Source organism: Homalodisca vitripennis, chromosome 7, assembly GCF_021130785.1.
Source record: "Homalodisca vitripennis isolate AUS2020 chromosome 7, UT_GWSS_2.1, whole genome shotgun sequence".
In the NCBI taxonomy this organism is placed as follows: domain Eukaryota; kingdom Metazoa; phylum Arthropoda; class Insecta; order Hemiptera; family Cicadellidae; genus Homalodisca; species Homalodisca vitripennis.
In genome coordinates this window covers 63,416,872-63,442,365 of record NC_060213.1, presented here as the reverse complement: position 1 = coordinate 63,442,365, position 25,494 = coordinate 63,416,872, and the positions used below count along the sequence as shown (strand labels likewise).

Here is a 25,494-nt window from a genome sequence, read left to right as displayed (position 1 = left end):
CAATTATCAAACCAAATTGATTCATACAAAAAAAACCTCATGTATAGCAAAAGAAAGTAATTAATGTTTTCTAATGTCCAACGAGATTCTTCGTGATAGAAAAAAGGTACTAAGTAGATTTTTGGTTATTATAATATTTAGTTTTATCTAATACTAGCTGTTTCCCGCGGCTTTGCACGCTCTTCGTAAGCTTTACCCATGTATGTGAACTTCTGGTTTAATTGAATTATATTTACAACGCCGATGTAGAGTTTGCTTTGTTGCAACGATCAAGAAAATATGTTTATGTTTATAGCCATTGTGCACGTACATGTACTTTATTATAAAGTGATCTAACACTCAAACTTTAAGTTCAATCAGAAATGTATCTTAAAGACAAATATACATAATAACTTAGCGCCTTCAAATAGTGTTTGGCTATGTAATATACGTAACTGTCTCGTAATTGCAGTTTATAGTGTGCAGGCGCTTTGAAACCTTTTATCTTTTGCAGCGCCGCTTGGTGGTGAGTTACATCAATGGGCATAGCTTATAAACCTTCTCCGTGGAAAAATACGTATACATACAAATTTTCATAATGGCTGTCTAAAATTTTGCGATTCCATAAAGGACAAACACACAAACATTCATTTTTATATATGTAGATATAAAAATAATTTATTACAATTACCACTTTTACAATTACAATTTTAATGTTCGTAATTCTAAAGAGTATTCATTACAAGAACAATAATATATTTATACGAGATCTGATGAGGTTATTCTTGTACCTATCGCATAAACAATGTGTAGGTTTCTCTCTGGGATGAAAAGAAACTTGGTTTAAGTCCCTGGAGTGTTCACTTTCAGCCGGTTGCTGTTTCGAGCTGATTTGGTTTTGAAAAAGGTTACCTAAGGCTTGTAAAATGCTTCCTTTGTGAATGTTAATAGCATTAATAATATTGATTTTCACTCCAATGCAGATTGCTTGGATTTTTATTACTTAGCTATATTTTATGAAAAATATTAGTTAGTTCTATTTGGCCTCATTCTATTGGTATTCACTGAACTATGCGGGAAACAGTCTTAAACAGAATAAGTAGAGCATATTTATAGGTTAGATCCATCTTAGGAAATATTATATTCTTTATAGAACGCTAAATCCAATATTTTAAACATCACTATTTATAACCCATATCCAAATTCTAACATCTTGACCGTGAGGCTACAGGATCTGCTACTTTGATACAGTTATGTTTTATTATGAAGCGTTCACAATGACATTCTGTATGATTGTCTGTCAACAGGTAGATGTCCTTTAAGAACAAAATGCATTATATGTTGGGAACTTTGCATGCAGCCTCAGCGGAACGTGTTACGCGAGCCTGTTACTCGCGTAATCTAACTGTGTATTAGATGGGTACTTTTAGGATTTCAGTTGATTTTACTGAAAAAACATTAGATAACACTTTTTATTGGCACCAAATACGACCATTATATTTTATTTCTCCCCCTTGTACTACAGATAAATAATTAAGCATTGATAATGATACCTCTCCCATAGGGTGGTGATTTTTTGGGGTGTTACCAAATCGGTAAACTTGAAATTACAACTGAGAATGTCTGCATTGCAAGAACCGTATGAGTTCTTAGATCGTGGCGCCGAGTTCACAAGCAGTCACTCGCAGGACTATAGACTGGGTCACTCGTGCCTTGATGTTTTTCTGTTCTAGTGTGTTGGCGTTGTTTTAAACCACATGTGAACCAGTATCTGACCACGTCACGATAGTGCAACACTTGACGTATGGATTATGTTTGTTGTAATACTTGCTATGTTTTCTCCAATATATAACAACCATCCAAGTAAATGTCTTCTTCCTCTTCTAATCCAAGGTAGAAGAATACACCGCTTCTATAGCTCATTTAATTATTAAGTAGTCCTGCGTATAGACAAGCAACCATACAAAAACTAAGTTTGTACGACCTCTCGGCAGATAAAGAGAGAGTGTCAGATTTCTGAGTGATACACTTCAATGACGTTTAGTTAATCCCATGGAAGGGATACACCATCATAGAACTCATTCTATTTATATAGCATGAAAATTTGAAGTCCACATATGAAATCTTGCTTCATGATACATTCACATCTTTATCTATTAAGCTCTGTTTCATACTAGTGTCAACAAATAAATAATACATTCAGCACAACAAGTCACAAGTGATGATGTATCGTTTGGGGTAACGAGGCCACCCTAGAGTTTAATAAGTCATAATTTAAATTGCCTTATGACTGTACACAGCTTAATTTTAACTTTATTTCCTCTCAAATCTTTTCTTGCTATCATGTTTATCCATTGGAACCCTTTTGAAACCGCTTTTTAACATTCAGCCAAACCGTGGAATGACGTGAACCAACATCGACATTGGTTTTATCTATATTGAAAAGAAGATTAATGAAAAATCTTATATCTATAAGAAAATGCATTTTGAACATATCGTGTGGACAGATAGACATAGATACAGAAATAGGTTTTCCAGCGTCTGGAGTAATAGGCTTTAATAACTCTTATACAGATGTACATTTATAATAAAATTAAGTCACTCTATTGCTTATATATGTTTTGATTGTAAAGTATTCTCTGTTATTATAACATTAAAATAAAGTTATAGTCTCCGTATATATGCATTATTCTACTTATTCACACACGTCATAACGTGGACCATCAGCTGGTGATCTATTGCATTTATATTATGATGTTTTTTTCGTGATTCATTTCTTACCTTATTTTCTGCGATATTTGTTGTAAATATTTATACACTTTAAATTTATCTTAAAAAGTTTACTTAGATACACAAATTCATAAATGTTTTGAACCATTATTCCGTGGTTTATTTGTTGAAGAGAATAACCTGTTTCAGTGAATATATCTCCATTTACCTGATATCAGTAGTTTTGAAAAACTAGAATAACGCTTGAAATAAAACCTAATGTAGGTTATTTATTTAAAAAAGGGAAGGAATATATTTCTCACAACAAAGAATCCAATTATTGGGCAAAGGATTAAAAAAATAACTCTACATAAAAATACAAGTTGCTGAAATGTACTAAGAGGCTATACGGAAGTGCAAATACATTGAGGAATACATTATTCATCTTTTATTGAACAAGTGATTAAAAGAGCTGTGAATGCCTAACACGGCTTCTTTTCTGTGCTGCCTTTTCATAGAAATATTTATATTTCAACAAGCTCTGTCCCAGAAAGGAAAACGTGATATAATTCACAACGTTCAACGTATTCGAAGCAAAGTCAACCCTAGAATTCGGTAGTAAAAAAATTTTTATACGTTTAGGTGTTTTACTTTTAGTTACTTCTTCATTATTTATTATTATTATTACTACCCAGGCGTTGGTTGTAGTTGTTGGTCTTTATTAAAAGTTTATTATTATACAAGTATGGAAATCTAATTTGTTTATAATACCTATATATAAAATGCTAAATGTATAGAAATAAAAGTCTATATTTTTTATAGCTGATAGATTCTCTATGGGTTCACAGTATACAACACTTAAATTTCCTGAAGAAGAGAGAGTAAAAAACTATTGATACAGAGTTTGAATGACTACTTGACTACTTGTATTTATTAAAAAATAATACTATACTGTTTAGCTCTGATGAAATATATGTAAGAATAACACACGTCTAAGAGATGTGTACTTTGGTACCTAATTGTTATAATCGATTACATACAACTGAGAACAGATATTTATTGCACTTAAACATGTTTAAGGAAATTTACATGGGATTTAAGTTTGACTAAACGGTAAAAATGCATATAATTAGTGTTTATATTTTCATTAATACATTGTGACAACTTAATGTTATTTAATCTTAATGTTTTATTGTATGCCTAGGGATTCGATTCCTTATTCAGCTTTAAATTTTTATTAATTCATAAGGTATTTATGAAGGTTAGTATAGTTATCATAAATGTGATTGAAATGAGTAGTTTCGTTGAATTATGTTGAGATATATTATACGAGAAATGTCGCTGTATCAGTAACTTATAAGGCAATCGGAATCAACGCATATATTTTGTTAACGTCTTTTATCGTCAGCTTTGTTTTACTGTCGTTTATAGGTTATTTTGTTTCTAACACATGGTTCGTCGGTGAAAGTTAGGTTAGATGGCAAAAGATCTGTGATCCTACATTCTGATCTTAGCAACAATCGGGATGGCACAAAGGCAATCCATTAATCTATTATGAAGATTTTACAATTTAATTTTAATTTTTGTTAAATTTGTAAACTTTGGTGAAGTTTGCCAACCTCGATCGGTTTCAAATACTGTTCTGACCGCAATTGTTGCAGAGTGCTCATTACCATAAAAATGTCTTGTAAACGAGACAGTTAAATTTTGAACAGACTCCTTCTTTTGAGCTACTTTCTGCAAGATTTTTACTGCACGCAGATGACGAGGTGACTTTGTCATATATCATTTTATGATTAGGTCTTCATTTGACATTTCTTTTATATGTTTTATAAATCAATAATGATTAAAAACCACTGGATAACTTTATCTTAGCCAATTTTTGAGCAAGATATTATTTAAATTCATAATTAGGTCGATATATTTCTCTTAAAGTTGTCAGATTTGATTTCATTTATACAATGGTGGCGAAGGTCGGTGAAGGTTAAAAAAGTTATCGAAGGACAATATGGCAAAAAGCCGCCAGCTAGATATATAACTCGACTCGCCCAACCATTCGCACTAGTCGAGTTGAAGGTCATATACTAACTCGCCCTCATACACGACGAATGCAAAAGCAGGAATAATGTAATCATAAAGGAGTCACATATCCTCAGACATAGTATAATGTCATCCAGGGACGATCACTGATAGAGTTTGGATTATATTGAAACAACCGGAAAACCCATTGGAATGTTTATTCTATACTAACTGTGGGACGGCTGTGATTGGATTAATTCCTAACAATGATACTGTCTGGGATAAGCCATTTGCATTTCAATTAGTACTCTGTTATTACTCCATTTGTAACTAATTATCTGGAACAACATTCACTATTCATACTATTGTTGCTCCTTAAATTAACCAAACAAAAAGATAAATTACTTTCTCTCGTTTAATTATTGTAGCACGAATATTTATCAGAATATAAAGAAGTATGCTCTATTACCAAATATACTAGTCTACGACAAACGACATTATAAATAAGTAAAAAAATGTGTTTTTCACAGTGTCCAGGTTAGTGATCCACCAGTTCAAGTAGTTACTAACCCTGAAATTTGAAGACAATACACTATTTATAACATTTCAACTTTATATCATGTTTAAACAGTATTTAACAAACAAAATGGAGTATTTAACTAACAAAATGTAATATTTAACTAACAGTATGTAACTAACAATTTATGCCTATTATTTACTGCAGGATGAGCAAAAATTAATTAATCTCAAGTAATAGAGGCCACTATGTAGTTTTAAGATAAATAAGAATCCGTTATGAGAAGCTGACGTTATGATTCTACAGGTTGGAACAGTGAGTTTAACGCCGACAACCATGGACTTACTGATTACTGTCTAAAACTCGCCTTGGCTGTGCGTAAGTGTTTCCAGCTGAAAATTCACAATTCACTCTCGTGTTGCTTCCACTGCATTTTTAGTGCGCATTGCTACGGTATTAAATACTAACAACATTTTAATAAACTATAATTAATGATCTGTGAAATATAATAACAATGACGTTGTCAATATCCTAGTACTATTTGAGTAATATGCATTAGTACTAACGTGTATAATTCTCTATAACGTACATTATCCTTAGAAGCTATAATTATTTTTACCCACAGCTACTTTACTTTACGCTAAGTACTTTAGTGTGAGTACAACAATTCTTTGCCAACTCTCGTCAGAAGAAACTCGAGAGTCGGATTATGGACTATGGTCCCAGTGCCTGCCTCTTATGAACTAGGTAACAAATGGGGCTGAGAATATAATTGTGTAGAATTGCTTCTCAATTCCTGTTCTCATATCATCTTATTTCATTAGTTCAGTTCTACAACTATATCAAATTTTAGATAGCTAATTAGTACCGCACCTCTCATCAGTGATTAACGTACTCATCATCTCCCTTTGATGATTTTCTAAAAGAAATTGCATCTATTATCTAGGGTATTATTTTGATATTCAACTATCTATGGCCACTGACTCACTGCACTCGTTTCAATTCTAGTCATAGAGTGAATGGTTTGTTTCATCGTAATAGTGCCTGGTTCTCCATTTAATTCCCTCAGCTACCTTAAACATGCCATCATTGAATGGCAAAGGAAGGATTTTCGAGATTTCCGAGTAACTTACACGTACACATCACACTTATCCTTTAATTAAATAAAGAGTAAAATAAAATAATTTTTATGTATTCGCCACTGCTGCCAGCTTTAATAAAAGTTATTTAACACTTGTAATTAATATTCACATTACTTTATACTATGGATAATATTTTTCATGGAGGTACAAAACAATGTAGGGCAAAGTGTTTGTAGCTTAATTCTGTCACTTGATCAGCTGCCAAATGCATTGCCTATCTTAACAGTAAATGCATTTTCTATAACTTAGTTTTAGTTTTTGTGAATATTTAGGAAAAAATTTTCATTACTTATGTCTAAGTAATAATTATAGTCTTTCTATATGCCGAGTATCGTATAAATCAGTCACTACTTTATTACTAGCACTACTCTCATATAAATATTTGTTTTTTTATCACACAGACGCACATTTTATGATATAATTAGTCTTTACTTCAACAAGGCAACTAGGCAATAATTGATAACATAATAATTACCGTTGTAAAAATGTATTAAAATAAGGATGTTTATCAATAGAATTAACCTAATTTCGAAAATTTACACTGTTACCTAATTATGCTTTTCCAAACAAAGGCATTAAATCTGATGAGATAACTAAGATAAAAAAATTATAATTTCATCAGCAATTTAGGTAATGGCAAAACTCTTTGTGTGTAAATTAACTTTCCGTTTGCCTTCCAACCTGAAAGACCACGTCTTAAAGTTATAAATATTACATAGTTTGTAGCTTTCAGCAGGCTTTAATGTACTAGTCTGGTGTAGTGTTGGCGAGGTTTGGGTAGTTATAATGATCATGGCGGTAGCTTTCTGAATATATTTAGTTGATTGAATCTAAAATCTAAAATTATATGAAACAATGAAAGTCGATGTACTTATAAAGAACTGGGATTAGTCCCCACCTTCCCACCAATGTGGCCTGGAACAGGTTACATGGATCTCGCACTGAAACAAAAAGCGTTAATCACTAAAAATGTCGGAAAATCGTCAGAAAAGATTTTATAAGAAAAACAAATAATTCAAAAGTTTTTTTTCTTTACTAATTGTTAGCTCTAGGCTAGTAAGCTTCGGGAAATCCCATGCCGCCTCAATGTACTATTTGTTTCTTGACGTAGGAGTCTTGTAAGGATCTAGGTTATCTTCTCGCTAAGGGCCCATCAGGCTTCCTAGGTTGAAGCACCTTATCCACGTTACATTTAAGTTGCCAATATGCAGAGAGTTACTTTGTTTTAAATAAATTTCTTAATTCAGTTCAGAAATTTAATTAATTCTTTAAAAATCTCTAAATCGTTTGACTGAAGAATTTAGTTAAGTTTTGAACATTCATCCCATACTTATTCTTTATTAATTTTAAACCTTGGCTTCTAGCATGGTAATATGCAGGGCACGTAAAACAGATATGTTCCAAAGTTTCACTATGACCTAAAGTACATCTCAGACATAGTGGAGTGAAATACTGACCAATAGTATATAGGTTTTTATTTATATTGGCGTGACCAAATCTAGGTCTTAGAATGTTGATTATTTCCCATCATTTCATTTCAACAATTTTGAACCATGTATATTTTGGTATCGTTACAACAACCTCTTTATACCATCGAGCTTTATTTATTCCTATAAACAGATCGTTAGTTTTTGAGAAGTATAATTGTTTTTGGTACGCTTTGAAATCGTCTATGGTATATGTAATTGTTCTATTTTAGCGCCATCTTTGATTGCCTCTTTTGCAAATTTGTCAACTTTTTTATTACCTGAAATACCTATGTGACTTGGAATCCACTGCAGGACAATATTTTTCTTCGATTCTAATATTTTGAATATTATTGAGAAGATTAGATTTTGTTTCGATTTTGTGCCATCTTTTGTTTTTGAACCATCTTTGAAAACACACAGATAGTCTTTGTATGTTCTGTTAAGTTTCTGTCTTATTGGTTGTAAAATAACTTTTTCATTTTGAAGATTCTTATTAATTGTACACTCATTGTTATCTGTTATATTTATACTGATGCTAGGTTTTTCATTACTGCCAATCATAAAAAGAGGTTCTTTAAAATCCCATTGATTCTTAGGTTTTTCATTAATAGAGAAATTAGGGTAAAACTGATAAATGTTTTTAAATAATTGTAAAAATAAAGGTATCCCCTTCTTTTCCAAATACTGCATATACATAAATGTCGAGTTTAAGTACATCAGACCGAAATAAGCAGGGTGTTTACATTGAGTAATAATCTTGTAGATTAATCTTTCAGTCAACATATTTCTTCTTAGACTTAAAGGTATTATTGCTGCTTCTGCATGCAAAGCTATAATGGGGGTAGATCTGAATGCTCCAAGTGCAATTCTTAATGCTTGATTTTGAACATTGTCTAGTTTATTCAATTCAACTATGGCAATGTGTCCATAAAGAAAGCAACCATAATCTAACTTATTTCTGATAAGACTTTTGTAAATCTGCAGTAAAAATTCTGGATGCGCTCCACTTGTTCTGCAACTAATTGATTTCAATATATTTAAATCCTTTAGACATTGTTGCAATATTTTATTAATATGAGTCTTGAAATTAAGCATATTATCTATAAAAATACCCAGAATTTTCATTGTATCAACTAGAGGTAATCGGTGTTCCTTTGTAAAGTATTGTAGGTCAGGATCATTAACTCTTTTTCTGGAAAAGATAACTATACTACTTTTCTAGGCATTGAATTCCATGTGTAACGTTTCAAAATATGTAAATAGATTGCGTATGACTTGCTGAGTTTGCGTGTGTACTACATCATAATGTTTATTTGAAGATTATAGCAGAATATCGTCAGCATACTGTAAAGGTTTAATATGTGTCGACAAAAACGAATTTATGTCTGATATGTATAAGGAGAATAACAAAGGACTAAGAACACAACCTTGAGGTAAACCACTGTTACTAACTCTAGTGCAGGTAAACCTAGAATCAATGAAGCTTAAGTGCCTGTTGATAAGCCAGTTGTGGCAATAAACCAAGAATTTAGGTGGAATACCTAAATTAGACATTTTATTTATCAGTGCTGGTATAAAAACATTATCATAGGCACAGGATATGTCCAATGATGTAGCAACAGTAGTTTATTTATACGACAGGGCTATTAAAGTGTCTGTTATGAAAGTAATTAGATAATCACTCCAACCTTTAATTTTTCTGAATCCATATTGAGTGCTAGGAATTAGATCAAATTTTTAAATAAGCCATTCTAATCTGTTTTTGATGATTGAGTTGAAAATTTTAGCAAAGCAAGAAATCAATGAAATTGGTCTATACGATTCCTCCAGATTTTTATTTTTAAAAGGTTTAAGTAGGGCAACGACCCTGATGTGTTTCCAAGTTGTAGGAATGTCAGTATATCCATTACAGACATCATGAAATATTTCTAGGAGCATGTTAAGGGCATATATTGGCAAACATTTAATCATTTTATAGGAAATCCCATCTAGGCCTGGTGAGGTGTTCTTGTTTTTTACTGTTAATAGTTAGTTGTAACTCTTTTAACGTAAAGTTTGTTTCTAAAGGGTCATTTGTTGATCTATATAATTATTTCATTTCCATGCATTGCATTTCATTAACATGGGGTATATAGTCTGGAACTATGTGTTTCATGAAACCCTCAAATAATTCCTCGTTGTTATTTATAACAGCATCATTGTGATTAATACTGTTGTTACCTTTTAACTTCTTCACTATTTTCCAAGCAAATGTACTTGACCTTTTTTCCCCAATATCTTGGCATAATTTTTCCTAATTTAATTTCTTGGCCAACTGAATTACTTCTCTAGCCTTTAATTGAGCTGTTCGATATGCACGGTAGTTAACTACATTCATTTTCTTCTTGAATGTAGTGAATGCTCGCCATCTTTGGGCAACAGCCCGGGAACAATTGTCTGTCCTCCATAGTTTTGGTGAAAAAGCTTGCCTTGAATTATTTGTGGGAGTTTTAACTTTGGGAATAGATACTTCACTAGACTGTATAATAATATATAGAGTTTCACTCATTTTATATTCAAGAGAGATTGGTTGTAGATCCATAATTTTTGTTTCAGTAGACTTAGTGGAAAGTGGACAGTTTGCTTTTTAAAAATTAAATTTGTTGTTATTAATATTACTAAAATCTAGATTATACTGAAATGTAAGACTGGACATATTAAAGTGTATACTTATAGGAAAGTGATCACTGCCCATAGAGTCCTTACATATTTCCCATTTTTCCAGTAAAGGATGCATATTTGGTGACGGAAAAGATAAATCAAGGGTAGAAGCATGATGATCTACGGAGGGAATTTTAGTGTGACTGTGGTCATTAAGCAAAATAAATAATGTATTGTTATATTCATGAAAACTATCATTTCCTCTTGTGTTAGGAGTAATTGCTCCCCAGTATGGATGATCAGCATTCATATCCCCACATAATAATGTAAAACCTTGATCTTGATTGAATAAGTATTGTTGCCAAAAATCTTCTTTCAATTTTATTTGAAGGTTTACAATATATATTTTATTAAAATGTAAATATTAATGTAATTGTATTAATGTAAATAGGTTTCTTAAAATTAGTTATTTTAATACAGATTAACTTTATTATATTGTGGTTGTAGCTAGATATTTTTGTATATGTAACGGACTTAAGTAAAATAACTGCAACACCACCGTATCCAACAAATCTATTTACCGTGTCAATATTGTACATGTTATCAGTAATGTAATCTTGATTTTTAGCCAAGTTTCCTGAATCATACACACATGGACGTTATTCTTTGTAATTGTGTGAATAAGTTCTGACCATTTGTGAGTAAGTGATCTTGCGTTCCACTGAAACACGTTTAACTTATTCAACATGTTTAACAGTTGCAGAAGATGAACTATGTCCTATAATGGAACTTTTATTTGTGTTTTGTTTAAAATTTCTGTTCATGGCGATATTAGTCTCCCCTATTTTGAAAGTGGCCAAAAAATCATCAACTTGTTTTTTTGACGTGAATGAAATAGGTGTGGTTCCAAGTTTCAATTTTATCTCCTCTTTTTTTATTCACCAGGGAGCGTAAGTTTCCTTTTCCTGTTCCGTACGCTGACTACTAATGTCAGGACTTACTTTTTCCTGGGTTGGAAAATCCGTATAAGTTTTTGAATTAGGTACTGTATTAGCTCTGCTGCCACTAATACGATTAGGATGTAAGACCTTGGGCTTATAGTTATTATTTTTATAGCCTATCCTATGATTTTTGTATTTTTGTTGGCCTACTATATCTGAGGGAATATATGTAACATTATAATTACTCTCACTGTTTTGGCTGTTAAGCTCGGGATAACCTTCTTCAGTTAAGGGCGAGAACATGTTGGCAGTTTCTAATAGGCTATTTGATTTAAACTTAATCAATGGAAGATCAGGAAAGTTGGTTTCATATGTGCGGTTTTTGGTGGCAGTAGCGTAAGAGTTAGGTCATACAAAATTACCTCTAATTATTTATATGTTATGGGGAAAAACTTGCTAGACGTACTATGATAGTCCTCTTTCATTAAACTCATCCTATCCTTAATGTTCTTTTGACGGGTATATTCTGGGCATATTTTCGAGATGCAATGAATACATTTTAAAGGGGTCTGACATTTATCTGTATGAAAACTCTCACCACAGTTTCTACATAGCCTATTATTAGTACAGGGTGTGCTTGCTACATGTCCACAGGCAAAACACTGAAGACATTGTTTAACAGGAATAGTGTAGTTATCTACCTTCATTCGAACATAATTAAGTTTAACATACTCGGGTAGTCTGTCCGAGTCAAAAGTAACCTTTACAAAAGTTGTAGGAACTAGTTCACCAGTAATTCGTCTTTTAATCATATGAGCTTGAATAATATCCACCTCACTTTCTGTATCTGCAAGTATTTCATTCTCTGATATTTCTCGCTTTACATATATGACTCCTACAGAATATATTCTAACTGATGGTACAAAAACATTGTAACGAGACAAATATTGGGAGTCTACTAAAATATTAGATGTCTCATGGTTTTTACATGTTACTAAAAGTTTTTTTCCTGAACGTTTTATGTGTTAAATGTCTTCATAATAGTTCTTCATTATTTTACCTATTGTAAATGGGTTTAATTTACGTTTTTCTTTATCTTGAATTCTTTATTCAAACGGCCCTTGATTGTCAGATTTGTAATATCTCTTGAAAAACGCTTTTTTAAAGTTTGGTAAAGTTCTGTTGTTGTCCTGATTCTCAAAAGGACTACTAGCATCTATATCTCTTTTTCGTTTATTTTTATTACTTTCTAAAGTAGAACTCTCCATGTAATCATGATCGGGCACAATAATAGTGTGGACAGCTCTCTGTACCTCCATATTCTCCGTCACGGCGGAGCTCAGGGCCGGACCCTCCGACATGTCAGGTCAGGCCCCGTACACAGAAGGAAATTAAATCAGAAGTCCACTAATAATACACAGTAATACAGATCACTGGAAAAACTACAGCAAAGAGCGCTAGTTACTTCACCAAATTTAGACCGGGGTAATGACTGACCACTATAACCTAACCTCTCATTAAGCGTCCAACTGAAAATAAGACAACATCCATAAAGAAATCCAAATAAACTCACAGTTTATCTCTCATTAACAGTTTGACTGTGAAGTTAAAAGTTAAAGTAATGAATCACAATAATTAACACCAATAACGAAACTAAATTATCAAGATTAGATCACTTGACATGTGAAGTAAACAACGTAAACATGAGCATGATACCTTAGATAATTCAGTCCCAAACACGTATTCAAAAGTAAATATCTAGTTACGTGTGTATTGTTGTTATGTCAAAACAGTTATTTTAAACAGTTAATCTAAAAACATATGTAAACAATCCATAACTTTGAAAACATGTCTAAAATTGTGCAAAGTTTTAAAGTATCATTTATCATGTTCCAAATCATTCTTTTCTAGTATTACATACATTTCATGCCACTGAGGAAGTCTTGTGATGTAAAAGCATGTTTAGAAGTTTGAAAATGATTGTTCAATCTTAATGTTTGCTGTAATGTTAGTTTTGTTTGCACGTTTTAAAATGGTTACTATTCAGCAAAAACTATTGTATATTTTTAATATAAGTTTATTATTGATAACTGTCCAGCGTAAGTTCCGAGGATCCTATAAAGAAAATGTAGCGGGTATCTGGTCCTTCAGAGCGCGCACTTTGACACTGACTACAAAACATGCCGGGTAGCGCGACCGTATCCGAGAACACTGTCAGGCGAGGCGTTGGAATAGGGGACACGTAATAACCAACTTTCCAAGGCCAGCTCAGCGAAGACAGAAACCTGACGTACAGCAAAAAAGCAATTGCTAGCTTGATCCTGATATTCAGTACTAATAGAGTCTACGAGAGCACTTTTGGAATCCATTACTTTTGGATTCAAAACTTTTCATCAATATAGATGTCAGAAAATTTGCCACAGGAATAATTAATTTGGCTAAGGTTTTATAGTGACGTTGCTTTTTGATCCTTCGAGGTCGGCTCTATATATTATTATGAAGCAGAATTATCTTAGCGTCAGATCTTTTTCACCCGCCAGTAAAGAACATAAGCTGGCTTTAGACCGTCGTGAGACAGGTTAATTCTACCCTTCTGGTGACTCGTTGCAGTATTAATCCTGCTCATTACAAGATGAACAACAGGTTCGGACATTGGTTCATGCACTCGGTCGAGCGGCCGGTGGTGCGAAGCTACTATCCCTTGGATTTTGCTTTAACACATCATAAGGTACTATCAAGCTAATATGATCGAAATGTGCAAATAAAACGATGCCAAAATGTATTTAATGCGCAACAAAACTTCATGAAAATCATTCATGAGAGAGAGAGAAATGAAGTGGATTTAAAAAGAGCCACAAACATTAGACCCAGATCAGTCATTTTCAGTTATAATAGAACATTTCTGAAGAAGAAATGAAACACTTATCAGTCCTCCCTATGTGCCATTAACCTTAACATGCAGGAAGCTTACCACTCCCTTGTCACTGTGGAATTGTGTAAATGGTTAGCTCAACCGTAAAGTGACCCAAATAAAGCCACTAGGGAAATGTAACAGAGGTAAAGGCCGCACAAACTGTAAAACTCTCCCTTCATCTCACTATAACCTTTTCACAAATTCAGATTATATCAATTTTTATTGACTGTTGGTCCTTATTACACACCGTTTATTTTTCTAAAGTAATCACAAATTTTATACCAGCCAACTATGAAGTTTAATTGTAGATATTATTATTTTAGATACTTTCATTTGTTCTGATTACCTTAAATATGCATCGTAATTTTCTCTCTTTCTTATAAACTACAAAACTATGTAATAGTCAAAAATACCAAAGAATCTCATTGTTACTGACTTCTTTTATTCTTATTAAATCTGCTCTTACAGTAAAATAATCCCGTCAAGCATAATAAACTACAGAGTTAAATTAATTTATACTACACAAATAAATGTTCCAAGTTAGCTGCAGTGAATATTGAAAGTCAATAAGTGTGACTACGTTTAATGTTGTTGGACAGTCTTTGTGAATACATTTCTGTCACTTCTCTCCCATCATAAATACCTTGACGCGACTGTAACAATGGTAGGCTAATAAATGGCTCAGTATAACATAATTATTGCTGTCTCTATGTATTGCTATATATACTACATTTGTATGACCCTCTGTGAAAAATTACAATCTTGTTACTTTTTCGTATACAAAAGAATGAATCTAAACCACGAATCATTTTCGTGCGATTTATTATTTCTAATTTAAAAACATTCTACTATGATAATTCGAAAATAATATATAATAACAAGCAATAAATGAAGTAAAACTATGTAATAAACCATTCGTTGAGATTTGTTAAACTTTATAAATTGATTTTATTTTGTTAACTTAAAACAAGGAAGCCTCGTTATATATTCCTATAAGAACTCAGTGTTGCTTGAGTAGAATATTTAAGGAGTGACAGAAATCTCACACCATGCCAAGGATGTATATCACTTTCGTTAGCATCAGAGTATTTAATGAGGCGTATTCTCCTTCATGCCACCTTGAAAGAAAGGGAGGCTAGCTTTTTTTATACTTCCTTCAGCCGAAGAAGGAAAGAAAAGCTTCTCCTTCACGTTTAGGTTTTTTTAAAGCCCTTCACACTAAGGGAGGCAAAATCACTCAAACAATAATCCTTGATGAAATTTATTTTCATTGAAAGTGTTTGAAAGTGGTCCAGGACTTTCATTGAGTTGCTGAGTTGTAAGTTTAAGGGTATCAAAAGTTTCTGCAAAGTGTAAGTAAATCCAACTGGAAAGTATAAATACGCCGGAAGTGAGCCCTTGGTCCTTTAGAATACAAATTTCAAATACGGATTAACTTAAATTTTAAAATTACTGCACGTTCATAATCATTTAGCAGCATTCAGTCAGATAGCATTGCCAGTTTGAGATTAAAGCAACTTAAACACTAGTAAATATAACACCTTCGAGTATTAAATAAAATAATCAGCACAAACTTTATAAATAATAGTAAACCGTTAAACGTTTTGCTAATCGTTAATCTTGAGAACAGCTGGGCCAATTCGGCTATCTTTAAATATTCTTGACGTCTGTGCAAGCTTTATATGAAGAGAAAGATAGGAAAAGTTTCCCGTAATTTTGAAAAATTCCTAAAAATATTGCTAAATTTATGAAACATTATACGAATTTAAGTGACAGTAAGTGGCAGTTGACACGTTAAGCCAAAGTTAATCAAAGAGACTGAAACATTTAATCACATATACATTTGAGAACTTATTAATTTATAGAGTGTAACTTATTAATCAATGGTGTAATTCAGATAGGCAATCCAAAATTACATTTAAATTGTAATCCAGATTGTACCAGTGATGCATTTAAAACGTCTAATTTACTAGCAATAACACACTGTTATAAAACCTACCTCAATGAACTAAGCTGTCAATGATTACACATAAGATAGTCTTCAATTGTTTTGCTTTCTGGATATTTTTTTCGGATGAAGAAAAAAGCAATTTACACTAAAAATCACAAAGTCCCATTCTTTCTCACAGTACAGAAATGGAAAACACTAAGACTTCTATAATGGGAAACTTATTATATACGATGATTTTCAAACTTTAAATAAACCGTAACAGTATTTCTCTATATAATTCCGGGATTACATGATTTTTTATCGTATTAGACTTCTCCATCATATGTAGTTTGTCTTCTTCATCGGGACAAGGCAAACGCAAATATGACATTGAAATATTTTGGGCATAAAATAGTTCCCAAGAGCTTGAAGTAGATGCTTTTCAATCAAAGTAGGTTACCAAGACCTGCATATGTATATATATTCTTAATCGAAGCAGTAAGGCAAGTTCAACTGTGACACAGTAAAATATAGGACTGGAAGTGACTTTCAATTACCAGAATTAGACGCTTTTGACGAAGTACGATTATTACTCCTCAATATGTATGAGTGGGAGTAAAGATACGTAATTTTTTCATCGGGACAAAAAAGCAATCTAAACTTGTCATTGGCAATATCGTAGACCGTAAGTAGGCAAGGGCTGGACGTAAACTCTTCTTTACCGAAGTTGGTTTTTGAAACCTTTGTATATATTTACTTGAACGGCACAATAAGGAAAACTCAGCTGTGGCACCAGAAATTTAATTCATTTGAGCCAGAAATGGTTTTACACGCACCAAACCTGATATATGAGTCAGTTACTGTTTAACTTAACCTTTGATCCTCCTAACCATGAAGACTGAAATAATATGTACCTGATGTATGCCTAATTGCATTTCTAAAATATCATAGGGTACCATCATATTGGATCATGGATGCTTTTACTAAATACGGAATTTGATTTTGATAGTTGCTTGAGAGACATTGGGTAACAACTTGTAATAAAATAAAAACTGTCGTTTATTCAATTCCTAGGGAGGAATAAATATTTTTTATGTATCCACAATAGAATTTTTATAAGAAAATTATCATGCAAAAATTTCATTAAACTAAATAATTAGAAATTTTAATCGGTATGTGTCAGTTATCTTTTTACTTGGCAACATTAGAACCTAGAAATTTATATAAATAGTACTTTTTATTTCAGGGCCAAAAACTAGAATAGTAAACTGTAAGGATATTTTTGGGTAAATCTTGGTTAAAACATTTAATTTTAAAAAATCTTTCGTATAAAAGAAAGAATAAAACTTGTGTAATGAACAAGAACAAACTAAGTCAATTTAAAACAACAATTAAGGTAATAATAAAGCTGTTGCCTTACAAAGTCAACTTTGCTTTTCCCCTCAACTTGAAAGTCTTTGTCTGCAAGTTATAAATATTACACGACTTGTACCTTTTGACAGCCTTTTCTAAATGTAAAGAGAAGGAGAAATTGTGTAAGTAAAAATGTTTCAAAAGGTATATGTTAATTTAATAAACAAAAAGGTGAGAGAGTATGTATAATCATAGTAAACTATTAGCGATTAGTTAAACGATTACTTAAACAGATCTTTGGTAAATCTTTAGGTTAAAGTATGGTACACAATTACAATTACGATTACAATTAAGAACAATTAAGTACAATTAAGAAAAGACTGATTGATGGACTCTTCCCCTTACACAGACCTATAGTCTATATGGGGAATTATTCATTTAAATTATGGAAATGTATATTTTATTGTTTTATGTGTATGAATAAAAAGATTTTGATTTGATTTGATTTGATTTGAGTTAGTTTCCTCTAAATACTAGACCTTCTATAGCACAAGGAATCAGTCCCTAGTTTCTCGTACTGAAACCAAAAACATTATAATTTTTTTCAAGATGAAAGATGTATTTTTATCTATATTGAATTAAACACATTTATAATAAGTATAATTTCAAATTACTACCCATACGTAATAACCGAAAATACAACAACATATACATGGATATATATACAAGGTGTCCAAAAAGTCCCAGGTCGGTTAAATATTTTTTACATAAAATCTATTTTATCACATATTCAGTGATCCGCTACTTCCTTAAGGGGGCGGCCCGCTAGGGGTCAGAAGCTAATCTTACATGTAAGCTATAACGACTTGGATTGTAGATATTAATATTCCAGGACGATATAAAATATGTTTTGATTAGTAAGGTCCTAGTGAATATTCAGTACAATTTATTACTAAATTTGTTAACTATTAAATATTATCTGGTTTGTATCAAATAAAAATCACAGTTCTAAATAAAATAATGGATTTATTTTAAACTGGCAAATTAATAAGATCAACGTTTCAGAATTGTTATCACTCTGTTTTCCACAAAGAATTGACAAACCTTTTAGTAAATTAAAAAATTCCTTTGGGAAGAAATAAAATATTAATCAAATATATCAAACTAAAAATCAGAGCTCTCTTCTAAAATAAAATAATAAGGTATTAAAATAAAAAACAAATAAGACTTGGAAATAACTAAAATAAAAATTTTCACTTCTAAGTTCACTCACAATTCAAAAAATAAAAATTTAAACTTCTCTTTATACTAGTTGAACAACTTTCAAGTTTCTACAATTCAGATTACAACTCTCTCAAACAATTTAATGTTCAATTAATTCCCAATTAATAATTCACAATAAAACAGTTCCTGTTAAATATTAAAAAATTAATACTTTTCCAAATCTCAATTAAAGTTATTAACAAAGTTCAATTTTAATTCACTTTTCTTGCAAGCATGAACCAAATGTAACTTGTATTATTCTATTATGCTATATTGTTCCTCGAGAATTAATTGTGCAGATTGCTCTGAAGTTTCTATGAATTTAATTTTTTTCTATGAAAAAGATAACAAAATTAATTTAATAGCAGATCTGGAAGACTATTTCAATAAAACGTACAATAAATTTGGTGCTTACCTCAAAATCCCTCGCGGAAAAAATTAAGAAACACGGTGCACTGTGTGCACAGTTTAATAATGATATGCCCAAAAGGTCTGTTCAAAACATTTTGCATAGAAGTGGTTTCAAGCCATACAAATTTACATTGCATCAAGAACTAAACGAAGACGATTTTGTCAGGCCTCTTGAGTTTTATGAAATTATGATGACCAAGTTAGATAAAAATCAAATCCTTCTAAATGACATTGTATTATCAGACGAGGCTACATTCATATTAAATGGCAATGTAAAAAAACACAATTTCCGTTACTGGACCGATAGTAATAAGCACTGGATGATAGAAGGTCACACGCAACACCCACAAAAGTTGAATGTTTGGGCCGGCATATTAAGTGGAAGAATTATGGGGCCGTTTTTTATCAACGGAAATTTAGACAGAGTTTCCTATCTTGACATGCTCAGAAACCGTACAATACCAGCTCTTCGAAATATTGTTGGTGAAAACATGGCTCAAATATGGTTTCAACAAGGCGGAGCATCCCCGCACTATAAGAATATTGTAAGGGATTACTTAAATGTTATGTTCCCTCAAAGATGGATCAGAAGGAAAGGTGCCATTGAATGGCCCGCTCGTTCCCCCGACATAACTCCTTTGGATTTCTTTTTCTGGGGTTATCTTAAAGATAGGTTGTATAAAAGAAAATCACGGGATTTGGCAGAATTGAGGAACAGGATCTTATAAGAAAGTGGTTGTTTCGAACGTAGGAAACAGGACTACAACACGCTGTAAAGACCTTTTATCACCGATTAGGTCACTGTCAAACAACAGAAGGCGGACACTTCGAGCATTGTGTTGTGAAAAGGCTCTTTGTAAGTAGTAAACACTAAATATGTGATAAAATATTTTTTTATGTCCAGTAACTTTGTGTAAGGTTTTGCAGCTCGATTTTAAATATTTAAAAAAATATTTAACCGACCTGGGACTTTTTGGACACCCTGTATATAACATAATGTGGTTCAAGTATTTATAGTGAGGATTCTTTAGACGTGAAAGAAACATTTTCCGCAAAACAAGTACATAGTGAAAAATGCAGAATTTATGGAAAGTAAAACTTGGTGAATTAAAACTTACCTGCATGCAATAATAGATTCTAATAAGTTATGGTTGTAATTTATGTTTTTTCTATATACGGTTGAGTTGAGGTACTAAGGAGAAAAACCGCTAAAGGGAAGGAGGTTGCTCGCTAAAAGTTCATACACTCTACATACCCCAAAAAGAAACATTTTCGGCAAAACAAGTACACAGTGAACAATGCGGATGATTTGTGGAAAGTAAAACTTGGTGAATTAAAACTTATCTGCATGCAATAATAGATTCTAATAAGTTATGGTTGTAATTTGTTTTTTCTATATACGGTTGAGTTAAGTTAATAAGAAGAAAAACCGCTAAAGGGATGAACAAAGCATTAAAATCATAATCTAACAAGTTGGCGTGAACACTTTAACATTGAAAGGGACGAAGGTACAGAGTTCATATTATTAATGTCATTACTATCGAGTATAATACCAACTATCAAATAAACATTTGAAGTAAAGATTTTCACATATATTGCCAGCTGTTTATTTTTACCAGAATAATAATATTGTAAAAAATTAATATTCAATATTTAGTAAAATCATTTACGTACTGAATATGCTAGTGACATTGGCAAGAACAATGACAACGAACATGCTATTTTGTCCAAAATCTATTTTTAAGTATTGAACGATGTTTAAATTTTGGTACCTAGATGATGGTGATTCAAGAAGCATTTTGTATATGTTGTCAGACTTGTTTTATCCTGTAATGTAATTGTAAGTACTACGCTGATTAAACATAGTATAAATAAAGTTTAGTTCAGCTGATTTAATAAAATACATACAATTCTTCTACATCTAAAAAAATTACCTTACTAAAATACAAGTTAAAAAACTTGTTGTTGACTTCAACATAATTCTAAATTAACTCAAAATAATATCAAACACATGATATTAAGTAATGGCCGCAAGTAAAATGGCGATAAACATGTATTCTTTGTAGACAGAATAATAATATTGTAAAATATTAATTATTACAATTAGTACAAGGGGTAAAGACATGTTTATCCTTGAAAGTAGTAAATAAATGTTACAAATATTGTTTTGTTTGTAACATTTTATAAATATACATAGTCTAAATATTTGTCTATTTATTGTTAATATATTAATTTTTAAGTTCTAAAACCTACAGAACTATACTTTTACTATTTGAAATACCTATTACATAATTAAGTTCAATATTTTGCTTCCAATATTTTTAGATAATCATGAATATCAAGGAATGATATTCATTAATATTGATCTCAATTGTAGTGGTAGCCGCTTATTATATTGCAGGCATACATGCTTAAAAAATATATGCAATCATAGAAAAAGTTCCTTGCAAAATCTAGTGGTCCCTCAGCAATTTTAGTGCAAAACCACAAATATTAATTTCCCAAGCTATGCACCAAACCTTTTTGAAAAACATTAACCAAAATATGTAGAATATGATCATCCATAAAATAGTTAACGGTAAATTTGAAATTAACGACTCGAGTAGCAAAAGACGAGTTATGCATTATTAATCTATTGCTATCGCCCTGCTGAATTAAACAACATTTCAAGGTGCGGAAAAGTCAAATAACTTAAGTTATATAATATTAGAAGTAGAACTATTTCAATTTTGGTTAGGTAATAATTCACCGGAATCAATCTCAAAATAACAATTTCTAAAATAATAAGTACATAAAGATTCTTTGTTTGAAGTTTACTTTTGACGATTGAAGGACTGCGAGGAAACAGGATTTTACCGGACATTTGCTATCGTTCAGTGAAACAAAAACAACTGATTTTTCAAAAAAGATTGTTCAATAAATAAGATGTCTGCAGTAAAATAGAATAGAAACCCAGTTTAATACATTTTTGAACACAATTGATTTCATAAAATCTCGATAAGCGGATAAATATGCAAAAGAAAACAAGGATAAATAAATACAGTGTGGTCACACTTTAAAAGCAACACTTACAGGTTATGACTGTCTCCAGAACTACATATTTCACTAAACTACAAAAACATTTCGTGTTTTAAAGATCATGCCAAATTTTAGGACATGTGTATCAAACAATCGACTCCAAGATAATCAGTGTATTGTTTAAAAGTTATCTTCATTGGTACTCATCTTCACCACTAATACTATTTTGTGTGCAGACTTTCTCCACATACTTAATACAATCAATAGTAAATATAACAATACAGTTTTAATCTGTGCCTTTCATATCAACTACTTCCCGAAATCATATGAGTATTTGTTCCAGCAACACCATGGAGCCAGACTCCAGTGCTGGAGACAAATGGGCAGAGTGTGACTCAGTATATAGCCATCACCCAGTAACTCGGTCGTCTGGCCGGTTTGTGTGGTGCTGACGCCTGGGAGGATATGATAATGGACGGGATTGTGTATGTCATCAATGACTTTCGTGCTGGTGAGTAACTTTCATTAAGTTAAGCCAGACACTAGTACTGGAAGCAGAGGGACAAACTGTGGCAGTCTATAGCCATAAAGTGGTATTTTAGACGTCAGGCCGGTTTGTGTGTGGTGCTAACGCCTGGGAGGATATGAGAATTGACGAGATTGTCTATGTCATCAATGACTTTCATGCTGGTGAGTAACTTTCATTAAGTTAAGCCAGACACTAGTAATGGAAGCGGAGAGTCAAACTGTGGAAGTCTACAGACATAAAGTGGTATTTTAGACGTCAGGCCGGTTTGTGTGGTGCTAACGCCTGGGAGGATATGAGAATTGACGAGATTGTCTATGTCATTAATGACTTTCGTGCTGGTGAGTAACTTACGTTAACTTAAGCCAGACACTAGTACTGGAAGCAGAGGGACAAACTGTGGAAGTCTATAGACATAAAGTGGTATTTTAGTCGTCAGGCCGGTTTGTGTGGTGCTGACGCCTGGGAGGATATGAGAATTGACGAGATTGTCTATGTCACCAATTACTTTCGTGCTGGTGAGTAACTTTCATTAAGTTAAGCTAGACACTAGTACTGGAAGCAGAGGGACAAACTGTGGAAGTCTATAGACTTAAAGTGGTATTTTAGTCGTCAGGCCGGTTTGTGTGGTGCTGACGCCTGGGAGGATATGAGAATTGACGAGATTGTCTATGTCACCAATGACTTTCGTGCTGGTGAGTAACTTACAATAGTATTTGTCAGCTTAAAACTTGTAACTTATAAGCTAACCTGTGGGACTATCACAGAATACTTGCAAATGTATGTGCATTTCAAATTATTCAGTAATGCAATTAAAACTATGTGCCGTTAAATTATTGTAATGTTTATTTCATGTTTGTGTCTAGCAGACTAAATTGTCTACAACACTATAATTTATACATTTTTATTAACATTTTATATTTTGTAAAATAACTTTACAGAAAACACTACTCTTTATACATTCTTATAAAACATTTTTGTTAAAATTAAACTGAAATAGAACAATGCATAAAATATAATAGATTAAAAATTTTGATTGATTTGTTTAGGTTCATTTGCATATGTAAACACTTTACCAATGTATTGTATTATACATTATTTTAATCTGTTATATTTATGAAATAAATTTAATTAATTTAGATGAATATATAGCAATGATGCATAATAATCAATATAACAGATCAGTCAATTCAAACTTTTTCTAAACGTAGACAAACTTTAATTTGTTTTAATTTTGTATTTTTGCCTCAGGGTAGAACTGAAAATTTTAGAATGCCTTACTTTTGACAGAAAACATTTTGACATTAACAAGTGGTGATGTCTTTAAATGCGTGTTCAATTTTTGAATTATTGAGTAGAATACATCATAGTTTGAGAGTATTCAGATAATAACTTACCAATTGAAAGATTTATTTTTGTGTTAAACATATGAATGCATGGTGTGGGGGTGGGGGGGGGGGGGGGTGGGGGGGGGGGGGGGTGGGGGGGGGGGGGGGTGGGGGGGGGGGGGGGTGGGGGGGGGGGGGGGTGGGGGGGGGGGGGATAATAGCGGAAAACATTCTTCTCTCTCGTGTTCTACACAGTCGGCAGATGATTTCCCATGTCTCGTCAGTCTGGAGGTGGGACGTCAAAGAGGTAAGACCTATGTCGCTCTGTTCCTTGATATTGCACAACATTGTGTATTCTCATAGTCGATATCAAGACAAGAAAACCTCGCTAATTACTTAATATAAAATAAATAAGACATTGCTTACCTACCTAGTTACCCAGATATTATTTTTATTATAATTACTGTTGCAATGGAACTCTTCAACCTATTGAAGTGGTCCCCAAGCCTCTCATATTGGTCGGCTCCCTCAATAGCGGGCATCATTCTTCTCTTCTCGTCAGTTTTTCCAGTGGACGTCAAAGAGGCAGGACGTGTGTTGAGTGCTCTGCTCAGTGTTATCGAGTGGCTTGAATTTTAAATGCTATATTGATGCATTTCTTTAGGGTGAGTCAGTGGGTGTTAGTGTGTTTTATATTTATTAAGTGATTGTTTTACTATCATAGTAATTTTATAAAAGTAAATTAGCTTATAGAGAGTTTTATTACATTTTCAGTTTATTAAGTGCTTGTACTTTATTTAGCGATCACAGACATTAAACTCCTTTACACTGTGTGTGTTTCTTAAAGTGTTTATACTATTGCCTTTCTTTAAATCTTATTACAGTGTTATTGTGTTTTTCTGAAATGTGAACAAGTTGATTCGTTGTGTTTCTGTGTTTGTATCGTAGTGACAAACCCAACATAGATTTCGTTCATTTATTTATGCTGGTGTCGTATTTATAATAAAGTTTTGTGTAATTTATTTCGGTTATTACTTCATACACCACTGTGTACTGGTAAAAAAGTTTACTGAGGCATGCGCAGCTGCTACACCTTTATTTATGTGTGTAACGCTGTCATTCTTAGACGTGACGTTTGAACAGTCAACACCCATTCCAAAAGCTTGTTTCAAAGCTGCTTGCTGTATTATTTCTAGAGCTTATTAACATACAACATGGAGCCCGCTAAATGTTTTGGCATACCGGTTGAAAACCTACTGTAGAAGGTTTAGAACATAATCGGGTCTAGATAACAGTTTTTCTAAGTTTAACCCAGTACTACCAAAGGATGTGTCC

The 25,494-nt window shown here is 32.3% G+C and overlaps 1 long non-coding RNA gene across 1 annotated transcript in view; it reads left to right on the top strand.

Annotated features, from left to right (window-relative positions):
- LOC124365934 overlaps positions 1 to 22,810 on the top strand; it is a 64,878-nt gene extending 42,068 nt beyond the window's left edge. Inside the window, exon 3 of the long non-coding RNA XR_006922756.1 lies at positions 22,649 to 22,810. This is a non-coding gene — a long non-coding RNA (uncharacterized LOC124365934). The remainder of the gene's footprint in view (positions 1 to 22,648) is intronic.
- The last annotated feature ends 2,684 nt before the right edge of the window (positions 22,811 to 25,494 follow it).